At 42.5% G+C, this 27,394-nt stretch overlaps 1 protein-coding gene across 1 annotated transcript in view; it reads right to left on the minus strand.

The window, feature by feature from the left end:
- Positions 1–19,724, minus strand: part of HIVEP3 (HIVEP zinc finger 3) — a 381,869-nt gene extending 362,145 nt beyond the window's left edge. The window contains exons 1-2 of the mRNA XM_042950180.1: positions 19,671–19,724; positions 11,075–11,186 (exon numbers count right to left, since the gene is read on the minus strand). The gene's annotated coding sequence lies outside the window, so the exon portion shown is untranslated. The remainder of the gene's footprint in view (positions 1–11,074; positions 11,187–19,670) is intronic.
- Positions 19,725–27,394: the final 7,670 nt, after the last annotated feature.

The raw sequence follows: 27,394 nt of genomic DNA on the forward strand, positions 1-27,394 counted from the left end.
GGAAATCCTTAATTCAACCAGTTTCTGCCTGGCTACCTGGCACCAGGGGTGCCCCTGGCCTGGCTGGATGAGAGGTGAACAGAGAAGTTAGTAGGGCAGGCAGGCAGCACAAATGTGGACAGAACATGAAATTGGCACTGTTCCCTCCACCGGGTCTGCAGGGGGTCTGTGGCAGCCGGAACGTCCATCTGCTGTGCCCTGCCACTAGAAGGCTCACAGGAAGGGAAGGGGACAATGACAACCCAGCAGCCCCTCACTAATACACCAAAAAGTGAGCCCACCTGCCCAGGAGTAAGCCACATGAAAGTAACCAGTCAGAGCTCTCCTGGACAAACCCCTCTTAGCAACAGACAGTTATAAAGTCCATCAGCCAAAAACAATGCAAGTTGAGTTCAGTCAAGCGCAACCCAGCCACATGGGCAGAGGGAGGGTCTGGGGATGCCAGCTGTCTCTGAGTCCCGCTTGCTGGAAGTTGAGAGAGCCAGTCTTAGAGAACTGGATGCTTGCAATTCTTTTTTTCCCAAAAGAGAGTTGGTCCCCAGGTGGGAAGACTTATCATTCAATCACAAACTAAAAATAAAGAGATAAGGGTAGCAGGAAGGTGGAACTCAGCCCAAGGCATGGGGGGAAAAAAAAAAAAGGTAGCCAAAAAAGAAAAGGTAGCAATTCTGAGCATTTAGCCCTTAGTGAGTGGAAGAGAAGAGACCATCTCTAATCCTAATTAACTCTGTTCCAGGTTTGGGGGAAAAAAAGGTGCCTCCAGAAGAAATGCCCTGCCAAAACATAAGAGCCAACGTTTGGAAAGGAAAATCAGCTAAAAATTCAGCAGTTCTCCCAAGTTACCAAGGAAGAAGAATTAACCCCCTAGCAGCTAATGAACTTCTGTAGACTTTTATTTCCAGTGCTGTGGGGAATGAAGTATGTAGGCAACTCTCCTGAAAACAACAAAGAACACTAGATAGTATAGAAAAACATCTCTTTGGTGTTTGTTTGTTTGTTTGTTTGTTTGTTTTAATGTTTATTTATTTGGGCAGGGAGGGGCAGAGAGAGAGGGAGACAGAGAATCTGAAGCAGGCTCCAGGCTCTGGGCTGACAGCACAGAGCCCAACACGGGGCTCGAACTCACCAAACGTGAGATCATGACCTGAGCCGAAGTCGAATTCTTAGCCATCTGAGCCACCTAGACACCCTGAAAAACATCTCTTTGAATGACTAATGAGCTGGGAAGTCTGTAAGAAATATTCGGAAAGTGAAAACCAAGTACAAGTTGGAGCCCAGAATGGGAGCCAAGCCCTGAAGCCAGTATGAGGATATCTGCCCAACAAAGTAAACTTGAGGTTCATCTTTTGTGGCCTGAGGAGACAGGATAAGAATTTCCCATAACTGAAAAATGACACTATTACATGTATCCTGGAAGTCCAATGAGTACCAAATATAAAAAATTAAAAGAAATATACACTTAGGTGCATCTTTGTGAAAATGCAGAACACCAAAGACAAAAAATAAACATTCAAAAGTAGTCAGAAAAAAAAAAAGAAAGATTTTTCTCAAAGGAAGGACAAGACTGATAGTAGATTTCAAAGACAATGGTGGATTGTATGGAAACCAATTTGACAATAAATTTCATATATTAAAAAAAAAAAAAAAGACAATGGTGGAGGGGCGGCTGGGTGGCTCAGTCGGTTAAGCGTCTGATTTCGGCTCAGGTCATGATCTCACATTTCGTGAGTTCGAGCCCCGCTTCGGGCTCTGTGCTGACAGCTCAGAGCCTGGAGCCTGCTTCAAATTCTGTGTCTCCCTCTCTCTCTGCCCCTCCCCCACTCATGTGCTCGCTCTCTCGCTCTCTCTCCCTCCTTCAAACATAAATAAAAACATTAAAAAAAATTCAAAGACAATGCTGGGAAACAGAAAACATGCAAATAATATCTTCATTGTATTGGAGAGAAAATAATTGTCAACCTAGAATCCTACCCTAGCTCTCAAAAACAAAGAAAAAGTTACTGTATTTTCAGGCAAAGAAAAAAACAGAGAAGCCGTCACCAGCAGACCCTCACATAAGAAAATTCTAAAAAATGTAATTCAGACTCCTTCAGATAATACTAAACAAAACAAAATTGGTAAATCTCTGTTAATATCAGTCAGTATAGACTTTAAGACTAAAAGAATCACTAGAGACACAAATGCCACTCCATTATAAAAGATCCAATTCACCAGCAAGATAAAACAATTTTAAACTTGTAGGTACATATTAACAAAGTCCCAAAACATATAAAACAAAAAACTGGCAGAACCATAAGAAGAAACAGAGAAATCCACAATCATAGTTGGACATTATAAGGCACTTCTCTCAATGACTAATTGATCAAGCAGACAGTAATCAATAATGACAGAAAAGATTTAAACAACACAGTTAAGAAGTTTTATCTAATAGAGCTATACAAAAGATAATAGAGCTAACAATGATAGACCCCATGCAACACTGTGAAAATTGACCACATACTGAGCCTTACACAACGAACCTCAACAAATATAAATATAAAATGTTGAGTAACATTTACAAACAACATTTGCCAACCATGATACAATTAAGTTAGAAATCAACATCAAAAATGTAACAACAAGAAAAAAAATAGATGTCTGGACACTGAGAAACAGAGGCACACCTAACTTATGATCATGTCAAAGAATAAATAATAGTAGAAATCATAAAACACTTAGAACCAAATGATGCAAAAATACTACATATCAAAAAATGTGTGATGAAGTCATAATGAAAATACACAACCTACAATGTTCATAGAGGAAAAAAGTCAAACTCTCAAGAAGTTCAGAAAGAACAAGAGATCAAACCTAAATAACTTAGAATGGAGAAAATCATACAAATTAGTATAGAAATTAATGGACTAGAAAATAAAAGAGGATCACAAAATCAACAACTGTTCTTTAAACGATTAATACGATTGACAAAATTCTGAAAAGGGTATTCAGCAAAAGAATATAGAAGGCACAATAGTAATATAAATGAAAAGGAGTTATATCACCACAGATGCCATACGGCTTAAAAAATTAAAAAGCATATTATAAATAACTTTATGGTAAAATATTTTGAAAACTCAGACAAAATGGATACATTGCTAAAAAAAAAAAAATCTAACTTACCAAAATCAATTCCAGAAAAAAAAAAAAACTAAAACCTGAATAGATCAATAACTACTGAAGAAACTGAATCTCCAGTGAAAAATCCCCAAAGAAGAAAGAATCCCAGCCCTAACTCTTTTTGAGAACAGATAAAGAGGAAGTATTCTACAGCTCACTTTACAAGTCTAGCAGAACTAGATGCAAAAGCCTGACAAGGATAACGTGAGAAATGAAAACTGCAGTCCAATACACTCATGAATGAATATAGATGCAAAACTTCTAAACAAAATATTCGTAAAACAAATCTAGCAACATATAACAAAATGAATCCATCATGACCGAGTCAGGTTTACTCTAGGAAAACAAGATTAATTTTACATTGGAAAGTAGTTGACCAGACATTAACAAATTAAAGGAAGAAAAACTTACATAAATCCTCTCAAAAATACAGGAAAGCTATTTTAGAAAGATCCATTTATGATTAAAAGTAACCCTTTGCAAACTACTGAAGAAAGGTAGTTCCTTATCCTGATAAAGAATATCAAATCCATAGAGAGGATCATTCTCAAGGGAAACTATTGAACATGAAAAGCAAAACTAAAACTTTTGGAAGGCAATACAGGAGACTATTTTATGACTTTGCCATAGGGAAAGATGTCATTAAAAAGATACGAAAAGCTCAATGATAAAATAAAGATTGATAAAATCTTATTACGTCAAAATTCAGAATTCCTGCCACTCTAAAAGTACTAAAAAAGACCAGGAAATATTCCAGAAATTAGGAGAGGATATTATCAACACTAAGAATATAGTTTCCAGCATACATAAATAACCTCTACAAATAAATAAGAAAAATACACACCACCCAATTTTAAAGTAAATGGACAAGACACTTGAAAAGGCACTCTTTCACACACACACAACCAAAAGTCAACAAGCATCTGAGGAGATGCTGAACCCCTCGAATAATCAAATGTATACAAATTAAAACCAGATGAGATATTATTATATACCCGTAAGACTGGCAAAAGTTTCTGACAATATCCAACAAAACATGAAGTGTTAGCAACGAGAAATAGAGCAAAAGGAACAACTACACACTGCAGCTGGGTATAGAAAGTGGTTAAACACAGTGGAAACTAGTTATTTTTAATGAGGTGAAATTCACATAGCATAATGGAAATTAATTTCGAACTAGGCTAGTAGCACTGAAGGTGCCCACAGTCTATGACCAGTAATTCTACTCCTATGTATATTCCTTGAGTAAACCTATATACATGTTCACAAGGGGGCTTGAACAAGAGTATTCACAGCAGCATTATTTAAAACAGGAAAAAAAAACTGGAAAAACCTTTAGTGTTTGTTAGTAACAGGATATATAAACCGCAATATACTCATTCAGTGGAATATTACAGTTCAGCAAAGTGAACAAATTTCAGCTACACTCAGCAACATGAACAAATCCAGGAATGAAGCATTGAACAACCAGCTGCCATCGTCAGAAGGGATCCCAAACACAGTGTGGGAGCTGGGTCCCAAGACCCCCTGTTGTGCCAGGTGGGATTCCCTTCAGGAAGGTGAAGGGAATTGAAGAGGTCTTGTGAGAGCACTTGGGGGAAGGGGGGTTTGTGGAGAGGTGGTCAGGTGATCAGCAATTTACCACCAACGGACATGGAAATATTTCAGTTGTTTCCCACCGATGCAGCCTTCTGGTCTGCATGGGCTAACTCTGTACTTAAGACCCAGGAATACAAATGGTATGATTCCGTTTACATAAAGTTCACGAACATACACAGCTAGAGATATTGTTTAGGGATGCAAAACGTAAATAAAGAAAAGCATTGGGAAAAGAGGCAGAAATGTCCAGAAAATAGTTATCCCTGAAAAGGGGGGAGATGGGACAGGATGGTGAGAGTAACACTCTTCAAAGGTAAGGGTAACATTCTTTCTTGTTAGTTGACTGGTGAGTACCTTTGCACCTTTATATACGGTTTGTAAGTATTCTTTTGTATCTAGTGGCTATTTTATCAACATTATTTAAAAAGAAGTTCACAGAGAAACATTTAATAAGACACTCTTATAACGAATTGCTGTGGTTCCTGCCACATCTTTCTAGTTGCCTGGCAAAGATGATCTCCTCAGCTGCAATTGGTGTAGCTCTTAAACTCACTTAAAATTCTAAGAGCTTCCACCCAAATCACTCCAGAAACATCCTTGCAAGAATCTCTCCAGTAAGGTGCAGCAAGGCCTGACCTCCACAGTACATTTGTTCTGACTCTTTTATTTATTATAATTATAATCACAAGGCTGTTATTCCTTAATCTCCTGGAATCTCGAGGCTCTTGGGGGCCTCAGCCGGCTGAGCATCCAACTCCAGCTCAAGTCACCATCTCATGGCTCCTGAGTTTGAGCCCTGCATCAGGCTGGCTGCTGTCACTGCAGAGCCTGCTTCAGATCCTCTCTCTCCCTCCCTCCCTCTCTCCCTGTCTCTCTCTCTCTCTCTCTGTCTCTCTCTCCGCCCCTCCCCTGTTCATGCTCTCTCTCTCAAAAATAAATAAATATTTTTTAAAAATAAAATAAAATCTCCTGGAATCTTCTCAAATTCTGAAATCCTTAAAATGAGGGCACAGAGCAAATGACTACCTCCTGTTTCTCTTGCCTAGATTTCAATGGTAATGCTCTCGTTTTTAGTCCTTTACCATATGTGTCAGCCGTGTGACGCCCCAATTCTCTTCACTGAGATTTGCTGACAGCCAGGGGAAGTTTCTAAGAGTGTGGTGAGTATATATTGAGGGCCAGGGAGTGGAGGCAGCTTGAAAGGCTGCACACAAGTATGATTTTTTAGCAACTCCAGCCATGCCTGGCATTTGTAGCTTCAATATTCACTTTCTCAGTTATTTGTGAACAACCTCTCACGGCAACCTTCCTCCCCCTGAAGCACAAGTGTTAACTCCGCATTGCAAAGCAACAGGGCAAGAGCTGGTCTCTTAGCTAGAGAGGGAGCTTTGACAAAGCTCTTTCCGCCAGGAAAACAGAAACTCTGGAAGTGAGAAAAACTTGATTTCCTCAACTGCGCATTGAAAAGGCAAATAATTGGTGGCTGGTGAGTAACCATGGAAAGCTTTCCTCTCTGGACAGAGAGGTAGAATCAGGTTTCTACCTGATTCAGAAGGAAGTCAAGAGCCTATGCAAATACTTCTGCATCTCCAAATTTGGAGATCTGCCAGAAGTTTGAAATCTCTCTGTAGAAAACGTCAAGGGTCTGCCATATTGAATCTTGATGGAGGTTTTCAGAATTCTTCTATCAAAATTAAATCAGTCCATTCTCACCAGGCTCCTCTGATCTTAAGATAGCTTCAGCCTCTAACACCAAGCCTGGAAGTCCAATGGATGAGTGGACAAACTAACTTCGGTGACAGAGGCTCACAGAGCATGTCGTGTATTTATAATACTGCTGTTATTCTTCTGCATCACTTTCTATGATTTATCAGTCGTGCATACATTACTCGTTTTTTTTAAAAGTTGGTTCTGAACCCCAATTCCAGGACTCATGTGCATTCAGAGGGTTTCCAAGATTCCTGAGACAACCTTCCCTATGAGGCACTCTCAGCTCATCTCTACTGCACATCTATCTAGATGTAAAGCCCCACTCTTCTCCTTTTCTCACAAGAGTGCCAGCCACAGCTGGTATTTTTGTAACACTTAGTTATGAGGAGAGGAATCCTGTCACTCGTGCACGCATGGTTTTCACCAACAAGGCGGATCTATGGCCCAAGCACATATTCCCAAGTGTGACCCTTCCGAAAGGGCAGCACTCTGGAGAGTGCAGTTCAGTCACCTCCAACCCTTACCTCCTCTGCCTTCTAAGCCCCCTGGGATTTGGGAGAATACCCTTTTCCCCACCTTATTGCAGCAGTAACCCTTTGCCTGTAGACATAGAACTTCTGGACAGTTCTGTGCATTTCTGACCACATTCAATGAATTGTTAGCAACAGGTTTTTTCTTCAGCAAGTTCAAAAATGTCTTGAAATGATTTGCCCAAATGATGAATTAACGTGCATCTAGAAATTGAACTCTTCTGTGACTTTAAATTAGTGTCTTCATGTTTTGACGTATGCATCAAATTCAAAAATACTCTTGGGGGTGCCTGGGTGGCTCAGTCAGTTAAGCGTCCAACTTCAGCTCAGGTCATGATCTCACAGTTCGTGGGTGCAAGCCTTACATTGGGCTTCTGTGCTGACAGCTCAGAGACTGGAGCCTGCTTTGGATTTTGTGTCTCCCTCTCCCTCTGCCCCTCCCCCGCGCGTGTGTGTGTGTGTGTGTGTGTGTGTGTGTGTGTGTGTGTGTGTTGACCTCTCCTGCTTCATCTTTTCTATCATCGAGTCTCCTCCAGTTCATTCCAGCACTAGAGCAGCCAACTGGAAGGCTCCACGTGTGTCTCTGGTCACAAGCAGGCAGGTTGGGGTTCCCGTGTTTCCCTTAGTACTTTCCGCAGCATCAAATGTTAGAATATAAGCATTATATGATACCAGCACAACCGTTCCCTGCTAAATTTTGGCCAAAGGTCCCAAAGTTCTCAATTTCAACAGGAGTGCTTTATAGTTCTGATATTTTGATCAATAAGCTCCTGGCTATCTGTAAACCTCAGGTGTTCTGTTATCCTCCATAAATGCACTTTTTCCTTTAAGCATCATGATAAAAAAAAAATCGTTTGGGGAATACTTCAAATTCAGATGCATTCTTCAACTGGGCACAGAGCATGTCACTAAAACTGTTCTTGATGCATAAAGGTCACTGTGAACATCAGTTACTGGGCTACAAAACAGAGTTCTGAAGAACCTATCAAAATACAGAATATTGCACTGGATTGCTTACATTAAGCACTTTTATTAGATAGCCTTAAAATTCTACGCTTTTAATTCCTATACCTTTTAAATCTTATTTCAATTTTTTTTTAATTTTTTCTGTCTCTTGCATTACTAGTACTTCTAACCGGCACATGTCAAAAAGACCTTTAATTACCCATTTTCAGTACTGTATCAATCTCTTCCAATTTGTTAAGTGTTTTTGACAAATTAAAACCAAGCTCCTTAGGACTTTACCTGATTGAAGACTCCTGAAAGAAAGTATGAAATGTTCTGCAATCATCAAAATACATGAACTGTACCTCATGGATTTATGACATCTCTCTTGGTTTACCACTAAGGTCCCAACTGGATAAGCGAAATTGTGAAAATGTGAGTTGCAGACGGTTGTGGTATCATCTTAATATTCACGAGCTACAGAGCACGTCTCATTTTTAGCCCATCTCAGTTTCTTCTCGAGATATTTCCGTGGGCTTGGTAAGGCTGTGATGATTATACCCACTTTACAGATGGAGAACAACACTGGTCAACACTTGGCCAAGTCTGGCCTGAAACACCAGTGCTTCCTGTTCATGTGGCCAGTGTTCCCCCCTACCCTACCTTCCCTGTGCATCTGTAGGTCTGTAAACATGCCCTGATCCCACCAGAGACAGAATGAACAACAGTATGTCAGGGCCTCCCTGGTGGGCAATGTGGAGCCTGAAAAGAACCTGAAAGACATCGGTAACTCACAGAGCAGGAAGTGGGAGACAAGGTAAAACTATCAAGTCGTGGCACAGCTTTCGGTACATTACTTCCCGTCAAATTGGGGCCTGGAACCTGCCAGGACTTCAGACTAAACGCATCTTCTTCTTGCCTGTACCTTTCACACACTAGCCGCCTCAAAGGCTCACTTGGCAAGGACCCGGAGGCAGCACACCCTTCTCCACTCCGAGGAGAGTGGCTGCTGCTGAAACACAATGGGCGGAGACAATCCAGCAACAGTGCCAGCTGAACACATCTTGAGCAGCTGCCATGTGTACCCTTTAGTAGTTGGCTCTTAAAGCAGACCCACCAGGGTGCTGAGAGGAAAAAAAACAATTTTAGCCTGAAGAGGCCAGACTTTCCCATCAAATTAACAAGTCTACCCAGCAGCCCCAGGCTGCGGTGCTACGGGGTGTGATAAAGGAGCCCCATGTTGACAATTCTGTCTTCCGGGTGCCTTACCCAAACAACGTGGGGGAAGAACAGGGAGTTGAGTATCATACACCCCTTCCCCTCCTGCCCGAAGGTATCCCAGTGGGAGAGCTGTCCTGTGCTCCTGATTCTCCCCCCAAAGAATCCCACAACGTTTTAATGAAAGAATGCACAGGGTCTCTAGCCTCTGCAAGCCATCAGTTTTAAAGAGCACATGCCAAGCGGCTCAGCTGGCCTCCGAGGTTTTCTCAAGCCCCACGGTGCAGCCCAACCCCAGAACAAAACTGAAACCCCAGCGGCCCAGAGACTCTTCCCTTTCTGGGAGGCATGAAGAACAGCTGGGACCCAAAGCAAGTGAGCCTGGGTGGTCACCCTGGATTCAGGATCCTGTTCACCCCTCAGTTAGGAACCTAGGGGCCCTGCGGGGGTGATTCCAAGCTTCTACGTGGTTCAAGAGGGATGGAAGGACCACAGGAAAATTCAGACAAGCAATGACTAGCTGCAAGGGATATGGGAGGGTCTTCAAGTCCACACCCACCCAAAGCCAATTCCACCCTGTCCCCAGCAAACACGTGGTCTTCGCCCCTGTGTTTTTCACAGAAGGTGCTCCAATTGTTCCACGTTTTCCCACACTCTCCCTGCCCCCAGCATACACACAGTTACATAAAAACATCTTAAACGTGGGACCCAGCTCCTTCAGTCCGGGGGAGGCCCAGGAAATAATGGGGAGCTGCTCGGGCGCAGGGTCTGATCATTAGTTGGGGTTACATAATCACACAGACGAGGGCTGGAGAACGTTCGTGGAGATCAGTTCAGCGCACACCCCATTCTCAGCGCACCACCCCCCCATCTCCCCACCCCCGAGGCCCAGAAAACAAGCCAGGTTTAACACAACCGAAGCGCACCGATGTGGCAGGGGAAGGGGGGGCGGGGCACCTGGCTCCTGCGGTGACAATGCCAAGGGCTGCCAGAAACAGACCCTCCTGCCTGCAATCATTGCCCCCAAAGTTCAAGGGCGGGCCGAACCACAGAAGTTGTCCTGACCTGCAACGGTAAACCGAAGCAGCCACGTTCAAGGAAATCAACACCCAGCCTCCCAGCTCCTCCACATCACTTGGGTCCCAGGCTACGCAGGTTCAGGCTGTCCGCCGCGCTCGGCAGTCCTCCGGCAGCCCGCGCAGTCTCAGCCGGGGCCCCTCAGTGTCACCAGGGTGTCCAGCGTTAAAAGACGGTAACATGTGGGGCACAACTTGGAGAGGGGCAAGAATCCCCAACAGAGCAGGACTTTGGTTACTGTTTGGTTTTGTTTGGAGGGGAGGCAGCTTGCTCTGCTCCAGTAACGGGAGGGGGGGGGCGCTGTAAGGGGAGAGGGGGAAGCTCCCCCTCTGCCTTGGCCCCCAGCATCACCCCAACCTCGTTTTGGGCAGCGGAGACCGCTCCGGTGACCCCGAACCATCCCGGGGCGGCAGCCCGGGTGGCAGCAGCAGGAAGCGCAGGTGCCGTGGCGGGCGGCGAGGCGATCGCCGGGGCGGGGAGGGGGGGGGTGCTCCCTGGGGAGCCGGTGGCTCGGGTGCAGGGCGGCGGCGGGCGAGCGCGGAGCGCGCGGCGCGCGCGGCGCGCACAGGGTTACAGCCGCGGCCGCCGGGATTGACGCGCGGGGGTCACTTGAGGCTCGCGCCGCTCCCCCGGCACCAGGCCGAGCAGCCGCTCAGCCCGCCCGGGGCACCGCACGCCGCGCGGCCGCCCACCCGGACACCTTGCCCAAGAAAGGCAACGTCAAGATGGAATCGCAGCCCGCTATTTCATTTCTCCCGAGGCGGCCGCAGGCAAAAGCACAATAAATAAAATCATGCGCAAGGAATCCATCCGCCGAATAAAAATCCAGAGTCCCCTACCTTCGGCCTTGGGATGGCAAACTGGTCCTGTGTTCTCTGACCCACGGATCCAGCCCCTTCTTCATGAATTATTCCGGTCAGTCAGGATTTTGTGCATTTTTTTCATTAACACCTGTTTCAAGTAAGGGGTAAAGACCTTATTGAAAGAATTGTCCTTAAAAAATAACCTGTGCATACATATGTCCGTCCAGGCATGCGTGCGTGTTTGTATACACACATATGCACACGGAATGTACATGTACATCGAAGCACCAAACTAGGCAGCTGGATAATGGGAGAGTCGGCTGGTTGTGAGCATGCTCGCGCCGGGAACAGATCCACCCTCTGTTATTCCTCTGAATAAATATAAATCACGATCAGAAACCCAAACAGCGGCATCCCTCTTGAATTCCTGCTGCTGAAAAACACGGAATGAATTCAGCCCGCAGACACAGAATCTAATCAGCAGCTGTTTTCTGAATCCAGAGCCAACCCATGCCTCGCTTGTCTTTTCCACTATGAGTCCAGACCTTTTTTGAGCGAGGTTTTAACCTTTTAAAGGTACAGTACACCAATTACCACTTCCGAACAGCTCTTACTCCGAGAGCAGGAAGCCGGTCCCAGGCCTAAAGCCACAGGGCAGGCTTGCACAAAGTGATCATAATTTCGTTTATCTGTGGCTTTTTAACAAGATGGGGCGGGGCGGGGGGAGGGGGCTGCAAATGCAAGGTATAAAACTAGAGACACGTATTTATTGCAGTGATGGGCTTCCTCAGCGACTAATCAGCATGTTATGTAAACACTATGATCCTTCACTTCTGAACATACACATTCACCGGGTCAGACAATGCAAGGGACTCGAGTCAGCACGGGCGACACCCCTCCCAAGCCCCTAACTGCTGTCAAAAGACCGGGAAGCCTGCCAAAGGGGCTGAAGGAAGTAGGGACTTCGGCCACTTCGGAGTTAACCACAGGGCCCTCCTTGCCCTATCCCTTGCCCTCCAGCCTCAGGTCCCAGGTCCTCAAAGTAAAGAAGTGTTCTAGCACTACTTCTAAAGGATCATGTAATCTAGGACCAGGTCTTATTCCAAGACATTTTCTTTTTCAACCAGAATCCAGAATCCAAACTGCCACCTGGGCCTTTAGAGTCTCTAAGATTCAGACTTAGGCCTTTCTTCAAGATTTTGTTAACAACACTTCCCCCCCCCCCCCCACCCAGGGCTAGGTTGAGCCCAGAGGTAGAAAAATGCAGTGGGGGAGGGGGAGATAAACTCCATCCCAAATTTTTTTTAAAAAATTATTCATGAAGTACTTGAGCCACTTGGATAGCATTTATTCCAGTTTTGGTTTGGCTTTTAAAGAGGTAGCACCAAGAAGAACCCAAAACTCCTAACCTCACTCGTGTCTGAAAGGAAGGAAAATGCCCTTTGCAGTTTCTTTTTTATCCAGGGTGTCCTAGACCTTCCTAATGGCACTGGCTGCTTCTCCTCAGATTCCCACTCAGCTGTGGCAGCAGCAGCTTACCTGAAAAGCATCCCTGAAGTGCCTACAGACACTCCCTGGGCATGTCCCTCCAGCCCTACATCAGAGCCCACTCCTTCCCTTGGCAAACTACCAAAACCAATGCACTGTCCCCCTCCCACCTTGTGGCAGGCACAGCCTGTGCTGATCCCTCCCAGCCACACACACACACACACACACACACACACACACACACACACACACTCTTCTCTCCCTGCTTCCAGGGCTCTTTGGCAGAAAATTATCATATTTCATGTGTCATCGCCCCAGCTAGCTGGGCATGTCACTGATTGGCTGGGCACTGGCAACCGGAAATGTCACCAGCCACACAGGTTGGAACTGGCTCTCCCGTAGCCACCAGCGACCTCAGCCCAAAAGGCAGTGTGACAAGGCTCAGACCTACCACAGGGAGCCCTGCACTCCTTTCCCTAGTCTGCCCCTTTACCCTCTCCCAGCTTCTCTTGTACCCAGCCCTGGGGGAAGGGACTGCCAGGAGATGTGGACGAGTGCAACCTCCAGTTGCAGGGAGAGAGGGAGCCGCTGAAAACCCCATTCCTCCCAGCATGTTGGGGAAGAAATTAAAGATGTCTCCATTCGGTTCTAAAGATTTGGAGCTAGTGTTCCTGACAAAAACAGTCTCTCACATTTAAAAATATATATCTTTCAGCAAGGCTAGGTGAAAACAAGATTTTTTTTTTTTTTATACTTTTGGGAGTTTATCTGCTGCTTTATTCCCCATCCAACATCACGTGCTGCACCAAGGTGTCATAATTATAATACCCCAAGGCTGCCAGGGAACCTGGAAGGAGGCTCAGCCCATTCTCTTCCCTTAAACAGAACAGCCCTTACCCTCCAGAAAACTCACCAGAGAAGGAAGCTTTTTCCCTGGGCTTTGCAATGCCTCATGATGTCACACAAGTGTTTGAGAGTTAAATGGTCTTTGTAGTGACCAACCTGGGTCACTGTGGCTGTAATTTAAGCTTAGTCTCTCTTGCCCTATCTTCAGCAGGCTTAATGTGACTCGCCATTTGCCTACCTCACTCTGTTCTCCTGACTAAATTAAACCCTATCTCTCTGGACCTTTTTGTGAAAGTTGATTCTCAAACCTTTCATTATGCTGCTTTATTCTTTAGATTTTAGAGAAAAGCCTCCCAGAGCTAGAAGAGGTGCAAGGTCATTTGGTCCAGAACCCAGATGATGCTTCATTACCCTGTATTTCCACTCTGGGGCTTTTGATCTCTGGGATGGTAAATTGGGCATATACATTTACTCCCACTCCTCAAAAAAAAATATATAGATATAGGTACAGCTATATAGAGATAGAGATAATGACCAAAACATGAGTGGCAGTGTTGGGGATCAGAGAAAGATGCTGTCAATAAAGACAACATTTTGTAGAAAATAAGGAAGATGTAAAGTAGGTGGATTGTGGGTGAGGAAAAGCTGATTAGTGCTGATAAGCTCACAGTTCTGCACAGACTTCTTAAGAAGAAAGTGCATAGGTTTCCAGAGAAGGGTCTTGGAAAATCCCAAGCTCAGCAGATCAGAGTGTGAACGAGAGAGTCCTGGGCATCAGTTCAGAAGCAAATTAAAGAACATCAGGAACTAAGATGGTTCTCTCCACACAGAACGGCAGCTACTCCAAAACATCTTGGGAAAGTGGAAGTTTGTCCCTAATATGGGTAGAAGTAGAGGCTGAATTGGGGCAGGACCCCAGCTTGTTATGGGATGAGGAGAAGAAGGAGGAGGAGAAGAAGGTTATTTGAAATAAACATATTAGACACAATATATAACAGAGAGATCCAGAATATCAAAATTAGTCTAATAAATAGGAGTTCCAGAAAGAGACAACATCGTTAATGAAGGGGAAAGCAATAATTAAGGAAGAAATTGAAGATCATTTCCTTGAGCTGAAGAAAGACTTTAGGCCTTAGATCATATAAGTCTAAGTGCCAGGCAGCAGAATACTGCTGAGGATGTGGGCTGATCCTCCAAAAACAGGGAGAAGTAACTACAAACTTCCCGATAGGAGAGAAAACTCAGGCTGCTTAAAAGAAAAGAAAATCATTGGAGCGCCCAGGTGGCTCAGTTAGTAAAGCCTCTGACTTCTGCTCAGGTCATGATCTCGTGGTTCGTGGGTTCAAGCCCCGGGTTCGTGGGTTCGAGCCCCACATCGGGCTCTGTGCTGATGCTCAGAGCCTGGAGCCTGCTTCAGGTTCTGTGTCTTCCTCTCTGCCCCTCCCCTGCTCATGCTCTCTCTCTCTCTCTCTCAAAAATAAAATAAAAACATTAAAAATTTAAAAACATAAAAGAAAATCAGATTGACATATTTCTCATCTTCAATGCACTGATAAAAGACAGTGGCACGATTTTTATAGAATTCTAAGAGAATGTTACTGTAACTCAAGAATTCTACCAGCTGCCAAACTATAATTTCTCTTATATGTGATGACAAAAGAAAGGCATGTTCCAAGACACAGAAATTATATCACCCAATACCCTTTATTAAATTTTTTAAAAATTACTTGAAGATCTATTCTGGCCAAGAAAAAAAAAAAAAAAAGCCAGAATAATAAACTCAAGAAAGGAGAAGATATGTTATATAGGCAAGTATAATGAGAACTAAAGCAGTAAAAGGTATGGTAAAGTATAAAAATAATTGATCGTGTGGTCGTAAAGTTTAATTGTTATAAGTTTTGAAATATTAGGCAGACAGAGAGGGAGAGAAAGAGATATGGAATTAAACTTCCATGATTTCAACAACAACAACAACAACAAAAATGGAAAATCTCAATGGAGATAAGTAAAATCACCAGAATAAAAAATAGGATGAGAGGATCATTATGGAAGACAGACAATTACAATTCCATCTATCTCCTCTCTTCCCACAACCACATTAAAATGATAATAAGGAAGTTTTTAGGTTGAGATACACAATGACAAACAAAAACAGCAGAAGAGCCGTTAGCCAAGAATATTGAAAAAAAAAAAAGAATGGGGGGACTGAATTGATCAACTATAAATATGTACCCTAATACTACAGTAAATAAAACAGTCTGCAGCACAGTTGCAGAAACAAAATGGGTTGCTGGAAATGAATGAAGTCAAGTAACAGATTCAAGTGTGGTGTTTGCTGAAAACTGAATTTTAAATCCATAGGGCAAGGAATGTATTATTCAGTAAATTGTGTCAGACTTTGACTATTTTTTAAAAAATTATCACTTCTACATCATACCTTATACAAAATATATTCTGTCCACACAAAAACACTACAAGAAAACTAGATGCTCTGACTGATCAATAAATCATAGAATGTTATAAAGGTTTTTTTTTCCCTAATAGTGGAAAGAAAATAACGTGGTCATCCACCGTATGCTTAAATACCATTGTGATAGGCTCAATAACAGCCCCAAATACATCCACCTTCTAATCTCTAGAACTATGAATAGTACCTTACATGGCAAAAAGTGTGATTTATTTAAGGGTCATGAGATGGGGAGATTATAGTGAATTATCTGTGAGGGCCCTACATGTGATCAACATATCCTTATAAGGGAGAGGCAGAGCGCAGAGAGGCAAAGGCGATGTGACCACAAGGGCTGAGACTGTAGTGATGTGGCCACAAGCCAAGGAAACAGAGAAGCCACCATAAGCTTGGAAGAGGCAAGGAACAGATTCTGCCCCTAGAGGCTATGGAAGGAGCACAGCCCTGATGACCCCTTGATCTCAGCCCAGTGAAACTGCTTTCAGACTTCTGGCCTCCAGAAGCCAAAACAAATAAATACATTGTTTTAAGCCACCAAGTTTTTGCTCATCTGTTACACAGGAAACCAATACAAGCACCATTACGAGAGACAGGGTACTTCCTATGGCTTATAATAATGATTATCACCTGCAACAACACTTCTTCTGCCTCTAAGTGCCTGCTAAATTATATACATCTCTAATTTCATTTAATTTGCATGCAAGTAGGCAGTAGAGGGTTGTAGTTACTATGACTCTACCGCTTAGTAGCCTGTATGCCTAGGCAAGTTATATAACCTTCTAATGTTGCTTTGTCCTATATGGAAAGTAGAGGTAAAAATGGGACCTACCTGATGGGATTGTTGAGAATAAAGTAAGACCATCTATGTAAAGTGCTTAGAACAGTGCCTGGCAATAAGGGCTCCATAAACGAGAAAGACCTTCCTTATGCTGGGCCCCAGTCTGTCTCCAGAGCATCCTCTCACTGATTCCAGTTCCTCCCTTTGGAAACATACTAACTACGTAACTGTCATTCAGAATCTGAAAACAATGCCATCAAAAGTCTTAGCTTCGGGGTGCCTGGGTGGCTCAGTCGGTTAAGCGTCCGACTTCGGCTCAGGTCACGATCTCGCGGTCCGTGAGTTCGAGCCCCGCGTCGGGCTCTGTGCTGACTGCTCAGAGCCTGGAGCCTGTTTCAGATTCTGTGTCTCCCTCTCTCTCTGACCCTCCCCCGTTCGTGCTCTGTCTCTCTCTGCCTCAAAAATAAATAAACGTTAAAAAAAAATTTTTTTTTAAAAGTCTTAGCTTCTCCAAACTAAAAGCAATCAGTGCCTTCAATAATTGCTCTTGCAAATTCATCCAGAGTCCCCTCCTCATCATCTTGATCATCAACCCTGAACATATTTTTGCACATCTCAGGGCTTGATTCCACGCTCATCGCCATCGATGTCCTGTAACAGGAGTTGGCGAATTATAGCCCTTGGTAAGGCTATTTTTTTCTAGTCCATGAGCTAAAAATGATTTTTACATGTTTAATGGATTATATTAAAAAACAACAATAGGAAAAAATTTGCAACACCAACCATACATGGTCTGCAAAAACCAAAATATTTACTATTTGGCTCTTTTCAGAAAATATTTCCCAACTCCAGTTTCTAGAAGATACTATTCTTCTATCAACATGATGTAGTATTGCCCAAGACTTTTTTTTTTTTTGCAAACAAATTGCACTATTGTATCATACTGACTTAATTGTAAGTCTTCTAATTGTTCAATCAGTATTCATTCTCCTCTCCATACCTAGCAGTAAAATTTTTAGCTAGGAACATGACTACCAGTTAAAGACTACATTTCCCAGCCTGGGGTGTCTGGGTGGCTCAGTCAATTAAGCCTCCGACTTCAGCTCAGGTCATGATCTTGTGGTCCATGAGTTCAAGACCCGTGTGGGGCTATGTGCTGACAGCTCGGAGCCTGGAGCCTGCTTCGGATTCTGCGTCTCCTCTCTCTCTGCCCCTCCCCCACTCACGTTCTCTGTCTCCGAAAAATGAATACACCTTAAAAAAAAATTTTTTTTTTAATTTTTAAAAAAAGACTACATTTCCCAGCCTACCTTGTAGGAAGGTGTGGCTAGAAGACTGGTTTCTAGCCAGTGGGATAAAAGCAGATGTGAATTGTAGAATCTACTAGTCCTGCTCTTAAAGGAAAAGATCATGCCCTCCCTTCCCTCTTTTCCTTTCCCGGTGACTGGAATGTGAACCTGATAGCCTTGTGTATGAAGTCTGGCCGAGCAACAAGATAGAAGGATCCTGGGTTTCTACTGCTGTTGTTTCACCCTGTACTGCTTATTCTCAGTTGGTGAGAGAGAAATAAAGTTTTCATTTATTTACACCATTGTTCTTTTAGGTCGATGACAGCAACTGAATCTGTGTCATAACCAATACAACTATCAATTTCACCTCCCAAGTATCTTTTACATTTGTGGCCGCTGAGCCACACATCTCTCCCATTCTGCTTTCATGCAGTTAATTTTCTGGACCCCATCGCAAGACCTTACATTTAGCCCCATTATATTTCAGAGTGTGAGAATCAGTGCATCCTTTTATCCTGATGCCTGGGACCCAGTTCTGTCATCCAAAGTAGCTTCCATCCTTTCTCATTTCACGCCACTCTGAAAGGCACTTTAGCTGTCGCACCCGAAAATCAGTGCTCTTCAGTACTGGACTGAGATTAACGATAATATAATGGAAAGGACAGTGACCTCAGTTTATGGGGGAAGAAATAACATATTAAGCTAAGGTCAAATGAAGGAGAAGGAGGTGACTGAGGGTGGAGACGAGAGTTATGAAGAGCTTACTATGTTCCAGGCACTCTGCTGAGAATTTCTCTGTTGTTATGTCAGTTATTAAATACTTCACTCATTCACTTACTCGGTCATGGTTTTTTCTTTTTTTTTTTTTATTTTTTTAATGTTTATTTTTGAGAGAGAGAGAAGACAGAGTGTAAGCAGGGAAGGGGCAGAGAGAGAGAGGGAGACACAGAATCTGAAGCAGGCTCCAGGCTCTGAGCTGTTAGCACAGAGCCCGATGTGGGGCTCAAACTCAGTAACTGTGAGATCCTGACCTGAGCCAAAGTCAGACACTTAACCAACTGAGCCACCCAGGTGACCCACTCATTCATTTTTTAAAGTGATAATATTAGTTTTTTGAAGCAGTCACCAGGAACACCTCCTGCTGGGGCAGAAAACTATAGCCCATGCAAATCCCTCTTTGCCTAAGTCCATGTACAAACCCACCCTCTCTTTGGATACCTGAAAAGTATGCTGTCAGCATCCTTGCCAGGCTCACAGTCAAAGATAAAAATACTCTAGGCACCTAACTCAAGAATTGTCCAATGTAGGACACTGGACAGTATTTTCAGAAACCTCTACAGTGGGTCATCTTGAGACAGATCAGAAGTAAGTTCATGTTGGCCCTCTGCAGAGCTGCATGGCAGAAGGACCTGGTAGGCAGGTTCTGAGTAGTGTCAGACCATCTGGGTTCAAAGTCTGTGGACCTTGAGTTAATTGCTTACTCCTTTCCTGCCTTGGTTTCCTTTTTGATAAACTAGGGCTATATTATGCTTACCACAACCCTCTAAGCCAGACTTTCCCCTACTTTGCAGATGATGAATATGAGGTTTATGTTCTTTGTCTGAGGTCAGATGCAGCAATCATCAGATGAGGATTAAACCCTAGGTTCATTCGATTCCCACGTCATGGCATGCTCTTTCCTCTTCCAAAGATAAAGAGGGAAGATATCATGATAAAGGCAGAAAATATGTTACCAAATCATTCCAAAAAGGATAGCCTGCCCACCAGAGGTAAGGTCAGATGATTCTTAATGTGACACTCAAGATGACAGCCAAATGAAGTTAATTGTGGTTTTCTTCTAAATTCCTTGGAGCAGCTTTCACTGGTTAAAGTAGAACAGGCTGGATGGCTCAAGGCCTTCTTTTTACATCATTCAGTTTGTTTGGGGGCCGCGGCGGGGTGGTTTCCAATGCAGAAAAAAGTAAACAGCGAAGGCCATGATGGATCCCCCTTCTTGCATCTGCTTACCTAAAAGTAAATAATTTGGGATCTAAAGTCATGCAGGCACGTACACACGTACGTGTGCACACAAGCACACATGCACACGACAAAACCTTATAGCACTGGTTCTTAACCACTCTACCTGCTGCAACCTCAGGTGTGAGGACGCCCATCAGGGACCCCCAAATCCATGGGAGACACGGAATGTCACCAGGAGGCACACAGACTCTCCAGCAGGAGTGTTTTTACAAACACAGAGATTGGAAAAATCTCTGACCCTGTTTAGAATCAGTGCCCTAAATGGAACAGTCATAAATTTATGAATAAAAGAAAGAAGTAATATGAAGATAAACTAAGAAAATATGTGAATGAAAGTCCCTGGAAACCTGAGGATCCTGTTTGAGATTGCATATCAAAATTCCTGGGGAGTTTCGGAAAAATTTAGGTACTCCCAAGCTTCAGTAGGAGGGCCACAATTCCAAAGAGGGACCTAAAAAAACCATAGTAGCAGGATTGGAAATTTCAGTCAGACTGGAAAAGAGGTCTGATTAGCAAAGATCATGAACAAACACCATAAATTATATGTAATTCATTATATTCACCTAATATCAAAAACTCACATGCCTTCAGGGGTCATACAAAAACGTAAGAGTATAAAACAGCATAGTATAAGACAAAGAGTGCTATAGAGGTCATGCTTCCCTGCAAATCTAATTTCTTTTTTTTTTTAATTTTTTTTTCATGTTTATTTCTTTTTAATTTTTTAAAATATTTATTTATTTTTGAGAGAGAGATAGAGCATGAGCGGGGGAGGGGCAGAGAGAGCGGGAGACACAGAATCTGAATCAGGCTCCAGGCTCCGAGCTGTCAGCACAGAGCCCGACGTGGGGCTCGAACTCACAAACCGTGAGATCATAACCGGAGCCAAAGTCAGACGTTTAACCGACTGAACCACCCAAGCGCCCCTCGTGTTCATTTTTGAGAGAGACAGAGTGGGAGAAGGGCAGGGACAAGGAAAGACGGAGACACAGAATCCGAAGCAGGCTCCAGGCTCTGAACTGTCAGCACAGAGCCCAACGCAGGACTTGAACCCAGGAACCATGAGATCATGACCTGAGCTGAAGTCAGACGCTTAACCAACTGGGCCACCCAGGTAACCCCCCTGCAAATCTAATTTCTAAGCAGACAGACAGACAGACAAACACACAAATAAATAAATAAAAGCTGTGTTGGCTAGACAGAGTTCGAATCAGAAGATGAACTGCTAATTTGCACCCCCTGGCCCCAATGATGACAGTCAGTAAAGAAGAGAAGAGGACAAATATTCACCCCTCTCTTAGAGAAAGAAAATTGGCTTTTTTTAAAGAAAGGGATTTTAAAGTCATCATCACTTCCAAGACCTAGTTGAGACAGGATAAAAAGCCAAAGTAAGATCTAGAAAGAGTTGAAAGAGTGCCTGGAAGAACAGGATGTCTTCAGACAAGCTGAGGTCCCAAGAATGCAGGGAATCACAGGGGCCAGAGGTAGTGTGCAAGATTCTCTTCTAAACAAGTCTCATTCACCATCTAAAGGTGTCCATTCAGAGGGGAAGGAAGGGAGCCAAGGGATGGACATCTTGTCATTTGTGTTCTTTTCTTTGAATAAATGTCACTTTTTGAGGCAAAAAGTAAAAAAATAAAATAAAAAATAAAGTTGTTATTCCCTTATAGTACAATAGAGCCTTTCTTTCTTTCCTTGGGGCTATTTCATCAAAAGATCTCCCAATTTTTGTTTTCTTTTAATTTTGAAATAATGTTAGACTTACAGAAGAGTTGAAAAGATGATACAAAGAAGTCCCACATACCTTTCACCCAGCTTTCCCTGGGGTTGATTAACATTTTGCATAACCACAGTACAACTGTCAAAACCAAGAAACTGATATTGGTACAATGCTATTAACTACAAGTTTTCCTCTAATTTTGTCGGTTTTTCCACTAATGTTCTTCTTCTGTTCCAGGTTTCAATCCAGGATTCCACACTGCATTTCGTTGTCATTTCTCCAGGGTCTCCTCTGATCTGTGACTATTCCTCGGTCTTTCCTCGTCTTTCATGCCCTTGACACATTTGCAGAGCACTGGTCATGTATTTTGTAGACTGTCCCACAATTTGGGTGTGTCTGATGTTTTCTCATGATTAGACTGGAGTTACAGTTTTCGGCAAGAATACCATAGAAGTGATGTGCCTTTCTCAGTACATCAAATCAGGGAAGGGGTCATAATGTCAACATGTCTGGTGATGTTAACCTTGATCCCTTGGTTAAGGTAGCGTCTTACAGGTTTCTCCACTATAAAGTTACTATTTTTTCCCTTTGTAGTTGACAAATATTGGGGGAAGGTACTTTGAATCAAGCGTTCACTTACTAATTTTAGGATTCATCATGGGAACTGTGAGCAACTATGGCTGTGGCGTTCCGAAGGTGATTTTCTACGTCCCTCACTCCTCTATATTTATTATTTGGAATTCTTCTATAAAGAGAGTTGTCCTTTCTCCCCATTAAACAACCAGATGATTCTACTTTTGTTTTTATCGATATGAACTAATGGCTGTTTATTTTATTTTTTGAGTTATAACGATTTATTTATTTATTTATTTATTGCTAACATCCTTCCAGCGTTGATCACTGAGAGCTCCTTCGTGACAGCTCTTGTATTTCACACAATCCTGTTCTTTTGTTGTTGTTGTTGATTAGCACTTCCTCACTTTGTGGCACCACATGATGCTCCAGGATCACGTATTTCCCCTGCTCAGTCTTAAAGCCTACTTTTCCAAGGAGTCCTCGTTCCCATAACTGGCGTTTAGAAACTGAGATCTGGGCACCGAGTGTGCAGTTTCCTGGCCATCTCAGTGGTGGGTCAGTCCGACTAGAGGTTTATTAACTTCATTGATCTTTTCAGAGAACCAGCGTTTGCTTCAACTGATACTTCTGAATTCCTTTTTCTGTTTCCAATTCATTGATTTTTGCCCTTTATTATTTCCTTCCTTCTGTTTGGTTTAGTTTTAATTTGCTCTTATTTCTCTAGTTCTTTTTAAAAGACAGATGCTTCTATTAGTGGTTACAGACGTTTCTCCGTTTCTAATTTTTTTTTCATGTTTATTTATTTTTGAGAGAGACAGGGCATGAGTGGGGAAGGGCAGAGAGAGAGGGAGACACAAAATCCGAAGCAGGCAGGCTCCAGGCTCTGAGCTGTCGCACAGAGCCCAACGCGGGGCTCAAACTCACAAACTGTGAGATCATGACCTGAGCTGAAGTCGGACACTTAACCGACTGAGCCACCCAGGCACCCCTCTTCTTTTCTAATATAAATCATTTAACACTATAATTTTCCCCCTAAGCATTGCTTTGGCTGAATCTCACAAATTTGACATGTTGCATTTCCTTTTCACTCAGTTTTTTAAAAATATTTTCAAATTCTTCCCCTTTGACACATAGGTTATTTAGATGTATATTGTTTATTTTCCTTATATTTTAGAGTTTTCTGGGTATATTTCTGTTACTGATTTCTGGTTTAATTCCATTACGGCTCATAGACATACCTTCCATAATTTTTATTCTTTTAAAGTTGTTAAGATTTGGGGCACCTGGTTGGCTCAGTCAGTTAACCAGCTGACTTCAGCTCAGGTCATGATCTCGCGGTCCGTGAGTTTGAGCGCCATGTCGGGCTGTGTGCTGACAGCTCAGAGCCTGGAGCCTGTTTCAGATTGTGTGTTTCCATCTCTCTCTGCCCCTCCCCTGCTCACACACTCTCTCTCTCTCTCAATAAATAAATAAATAAATAAATAAATAAATAAATAAATAAATAAATAATTTAAAGTTGTTAAGATTTGTTTTACGGCCTAAAATATAGTATCTTGTGGTGAATGTTCCACATGCACTTCAGAAGGATATGTTATGAAGAGGAGTGTTCTATAAATGTCAATTAGGTCAAGTTGGTTGATAACATTGTTCAGGTCATTATACTCTTAACCTTCTTCTAACTTCTATCATTTACAGAGAAAACATTGTCTATTTCATTTTTCAACTCCATCAGCTTTTGAATTATGTATTTCAGAACTTTGTTGTTAAGTACACACCTACGCAGGATTGTTACATCTTCCTGGAGAAGTGTGCCGTTTATAATTATTTAATCATTCTTTATCCCTGAGAACAGTCTTTGCTTTAAAGTCTATTTTATCTGATATTAATATAATGACTCCAGCTTTATTTTGGTTAGTGTTTGCATAGTATATCTTTTTCTATCCTCTTACTTTTAACCCATCTGTCTTTATTTTTAAAGTGGATTTTAGTATAGTTTGGTCTTTTTTTTTTTTTTATCCAATCTGCCAATCTCTCTCTTTTAACTGTTGTGTTTACAACATTCACATTTAATGTGATTATTGAGATGACTGAATTAAAACCCACTACCTTGCTGGCTGTTTTTTTATTTGTTCCATCTTGTCTTTCTTTTTTAAATTTATTTTTGTATCTTTTTTGTTAGTCTGGTTTGGGAATAAACGGAGGAAGGAAGTGGTCTCTGTTGTTCTGATTAAGCCTCAGTCTTGGACTACATCATTAAGTCTCGGAGGTATAGCCTTCTCAGTGATCCTACCCCTCTTCTGGGTTACTTCTACATCTAGTATGTGTACCTGCATTTTCCCCAGGAGTTAAGAGTTCTTTCCTGTTCCCTTTCTCCACATATAGTAGGATTTCACCAGAAACCTAAGGATGATAGTGCTCATCCTTACACACATACCACACAAATGAAGGCTTTTGTTCATAGCAAAGAAGGGTCCTAGTGGAGTTTTTTGCCCCTCCCACAGCTACTTCTGTTCCTCTCCTCCAGCAATGTACCACAAGGGAGGCTTTCTGCAGCCTCTCCCAACCATTTATGTGAGCTCATGGTGGGTTCACACAGAAATGCCTTTATTTGTGGGGCCCCTAGCTTCACCCCCTTTTACTAGTGTGCACTCAGCCAGACTCCACATATTCATCAATCACTCTGGCTGAATTCTTACAGGTGTCTGGCTGCCTTCTCCCCAGGTAAGTAAGGGCTTGTGTCTCATTTCTTCATGCAGAACTGCCTCTTCCTAAATTCTGAGCCTGCTGGTTTCCCAGCAACCTCAATACTCCAGTGGGCTCAAGAAAAATGAATTCACTGTTTGTCAAGATTTCTTTTGCTGTAAGTTTGGGAGTAATTCTCTTTTAAGCTCTCTACCTCTGTCAGTAGAAGCCAGGACTTGACTTCTTTTAATGTACTACTTATGCATCTTTTGCAACAGCAATCAGGAGAAGGTAGGGCAGGTGGCCGTAATAATCATTGTCTTCTTGGAAACTTCCCTAAGGGGCTTTAGCAATGATAGATGTCCTGGAAATACCTCCATCTGTTGTTTTCTGAGAGATGTAAGGTATTAGGAAAAGCCCCATAGGAATTAAGTAAAATATAAATGATGTACCGATTTTTCCTAAAGTGGAAGGTAGACCCTATATAAACTGGGTACCAGTCAGCAGTAATCCAGGACAATTGTCTGGCTGAAAGCACCTACCAGTCTGCAAATGCATGGCACAGAATATAACACTACATAGCAAACATCATGGTTAGCTAAGAATAAATTAACTCTAGAGAATTTCTAGCCCATTTAAGAACATTTCGGAATTTTCATACCTGGCACCATTTACTGAGAAATATGATAGGTGACTGATTACACAAAATTAGACCAATGACAAAAATATCAAAAAAATCATATTTATGCTTTATTATTTATGATATTTTTCCCAAAGGTAAGTCTTGCGTTAAGCATTAACTACTCCATGTATTATTATTATTATTATTATTATTATTATTACTATTAACAGTAATGGCAATGGAACAATACCATTTAGTGATCACTTACTACAAGGCCAGAGACAATACAAATGTTTTCTCATTTCATCACACAAAAACTCAGTGAGAAAACTGAAACTCAGAGGGATTATGAAACTTGTCCAATGCACAGAGCTAGTATGTGCTAGAACCAGAATTCAATCGCAGGTAGATTCCTAAGATCTTGTTTTTAACTTCTGAGCTAGACTGTCCCAAAATAATGTTAGTTAAGATTTCGTGTGGCCCATTGAGTATTTCCCTCTGTCACTTACAACGCTGGAAGAAGTCCACCCTTGCATAAGAACACAAAAGCACCAGAAATGCCTTATTGGCTAAGACCAGTTGTCTGACCAGAAGGACATTTGGTTTCAGAATGTAACAAGGGACCATTTGTTGGGAGAGCATGACAACTGACCTTTATGCGGTTGGTATGAAAAAAGGGTATAAATGTCCTCCATATTTTCTGAATTTCTCTCTCTCTCTCTCTGTATACATGTGTGTATACCAAATATTCTTTTCTTCCTTATAACACTACATTATGCTGCTGCATCCAGTAATATATTTGTAGTCTGTTTGCAATTATATTTATATATGTCATATAATATATACACAAACACAACTAATTTTTTATAATTTTTTAATGTCTATTTATTTTTGAGAGAGAGTGAGAGACAGAGCACAAGTGGGGGAGAGGCAGGGGGACAGGGAGACACAGAATCCAAAGCAGGTTCCAGGCTCTGAGCTGTCAGCACAGAGCCCTAACCAGAGCTTGAACCCACGAACCACAAGATCATGACCTGAGCTGAAGTCAATCACTTAACAGACTGAGCCACCCAGGCGCCCCTCAACTCACTCTAAAGAATAAGGAGCTCAAATACAAATAAAATATATAAAACCTTTTACAACTTAAAATTAATTAAAAAATAACAAATACCTAGTAGGGCAATTGCTGGGTCATAGGAGAGTTCTATTTTTAATTTTTTGAGGAAAAAATAAAGAATGAAGAGCTCTGTATCTACTATCTCTAATGAAGAGACACAATGTGACATTCTAAGACTGTCTTAAATATATGGCGTATAGCAACAGCAAAGAAACGAGTGTGAAAGACAATAATGCAAACAGCCACTACCAAATCTACAGGTGGGAGAGGCAAGCTACACTCAAGCATAGTTCATCTTACCTCAACAAGCTGCGTCAACTACGATAGCAAAGGCAGTAAGAAGCGATGGCAATTGCCATCAAGGAAAGAGGAAGAGAATGCCACAAAGAGCAAAGGGCAGTAGTCATCTGGAGAAATTCAGTTGAAGGGTGGATGTAAATGAAGTACCTTCTATCACCCCAAGATGGAGGAGAATCCCAGGGGGCCCTGCCAAAATCTCTGAATTGTAACACAAAGCAATAACTAGTGCTTCCCTACCCTTCCCAAGTCAAGATGCACATAGAAAATGAATCCATTTAGAGGATATGCTGGGGAAGATAGCCAGAGGCAACTGATCCAGGGGCCTCTGTTCCCCCCAAGCCCCACCTGGCTTCCACAAGGGGGGGGCGGGGGGAATCATATTTCCACACAGCTGAAATCTGTTCACAACACACCAGTGTGTGGCTGTCCACCAGTGGAAAACTCTGCAATAG

This window comes from Panthera leo, chromosome C1, assembly GCF_018350215.1.
Source record: "Panthera leo isolate Ple1 chromosome C1, P.leo_Ple1_pat1.1, whole genome shotgun sequence".
Lineage (NCBI taxonomy): Eukaryota > Metazoa > Chordata > Mammalia > Carnivora > Felidae > Panthera > Panthera leo.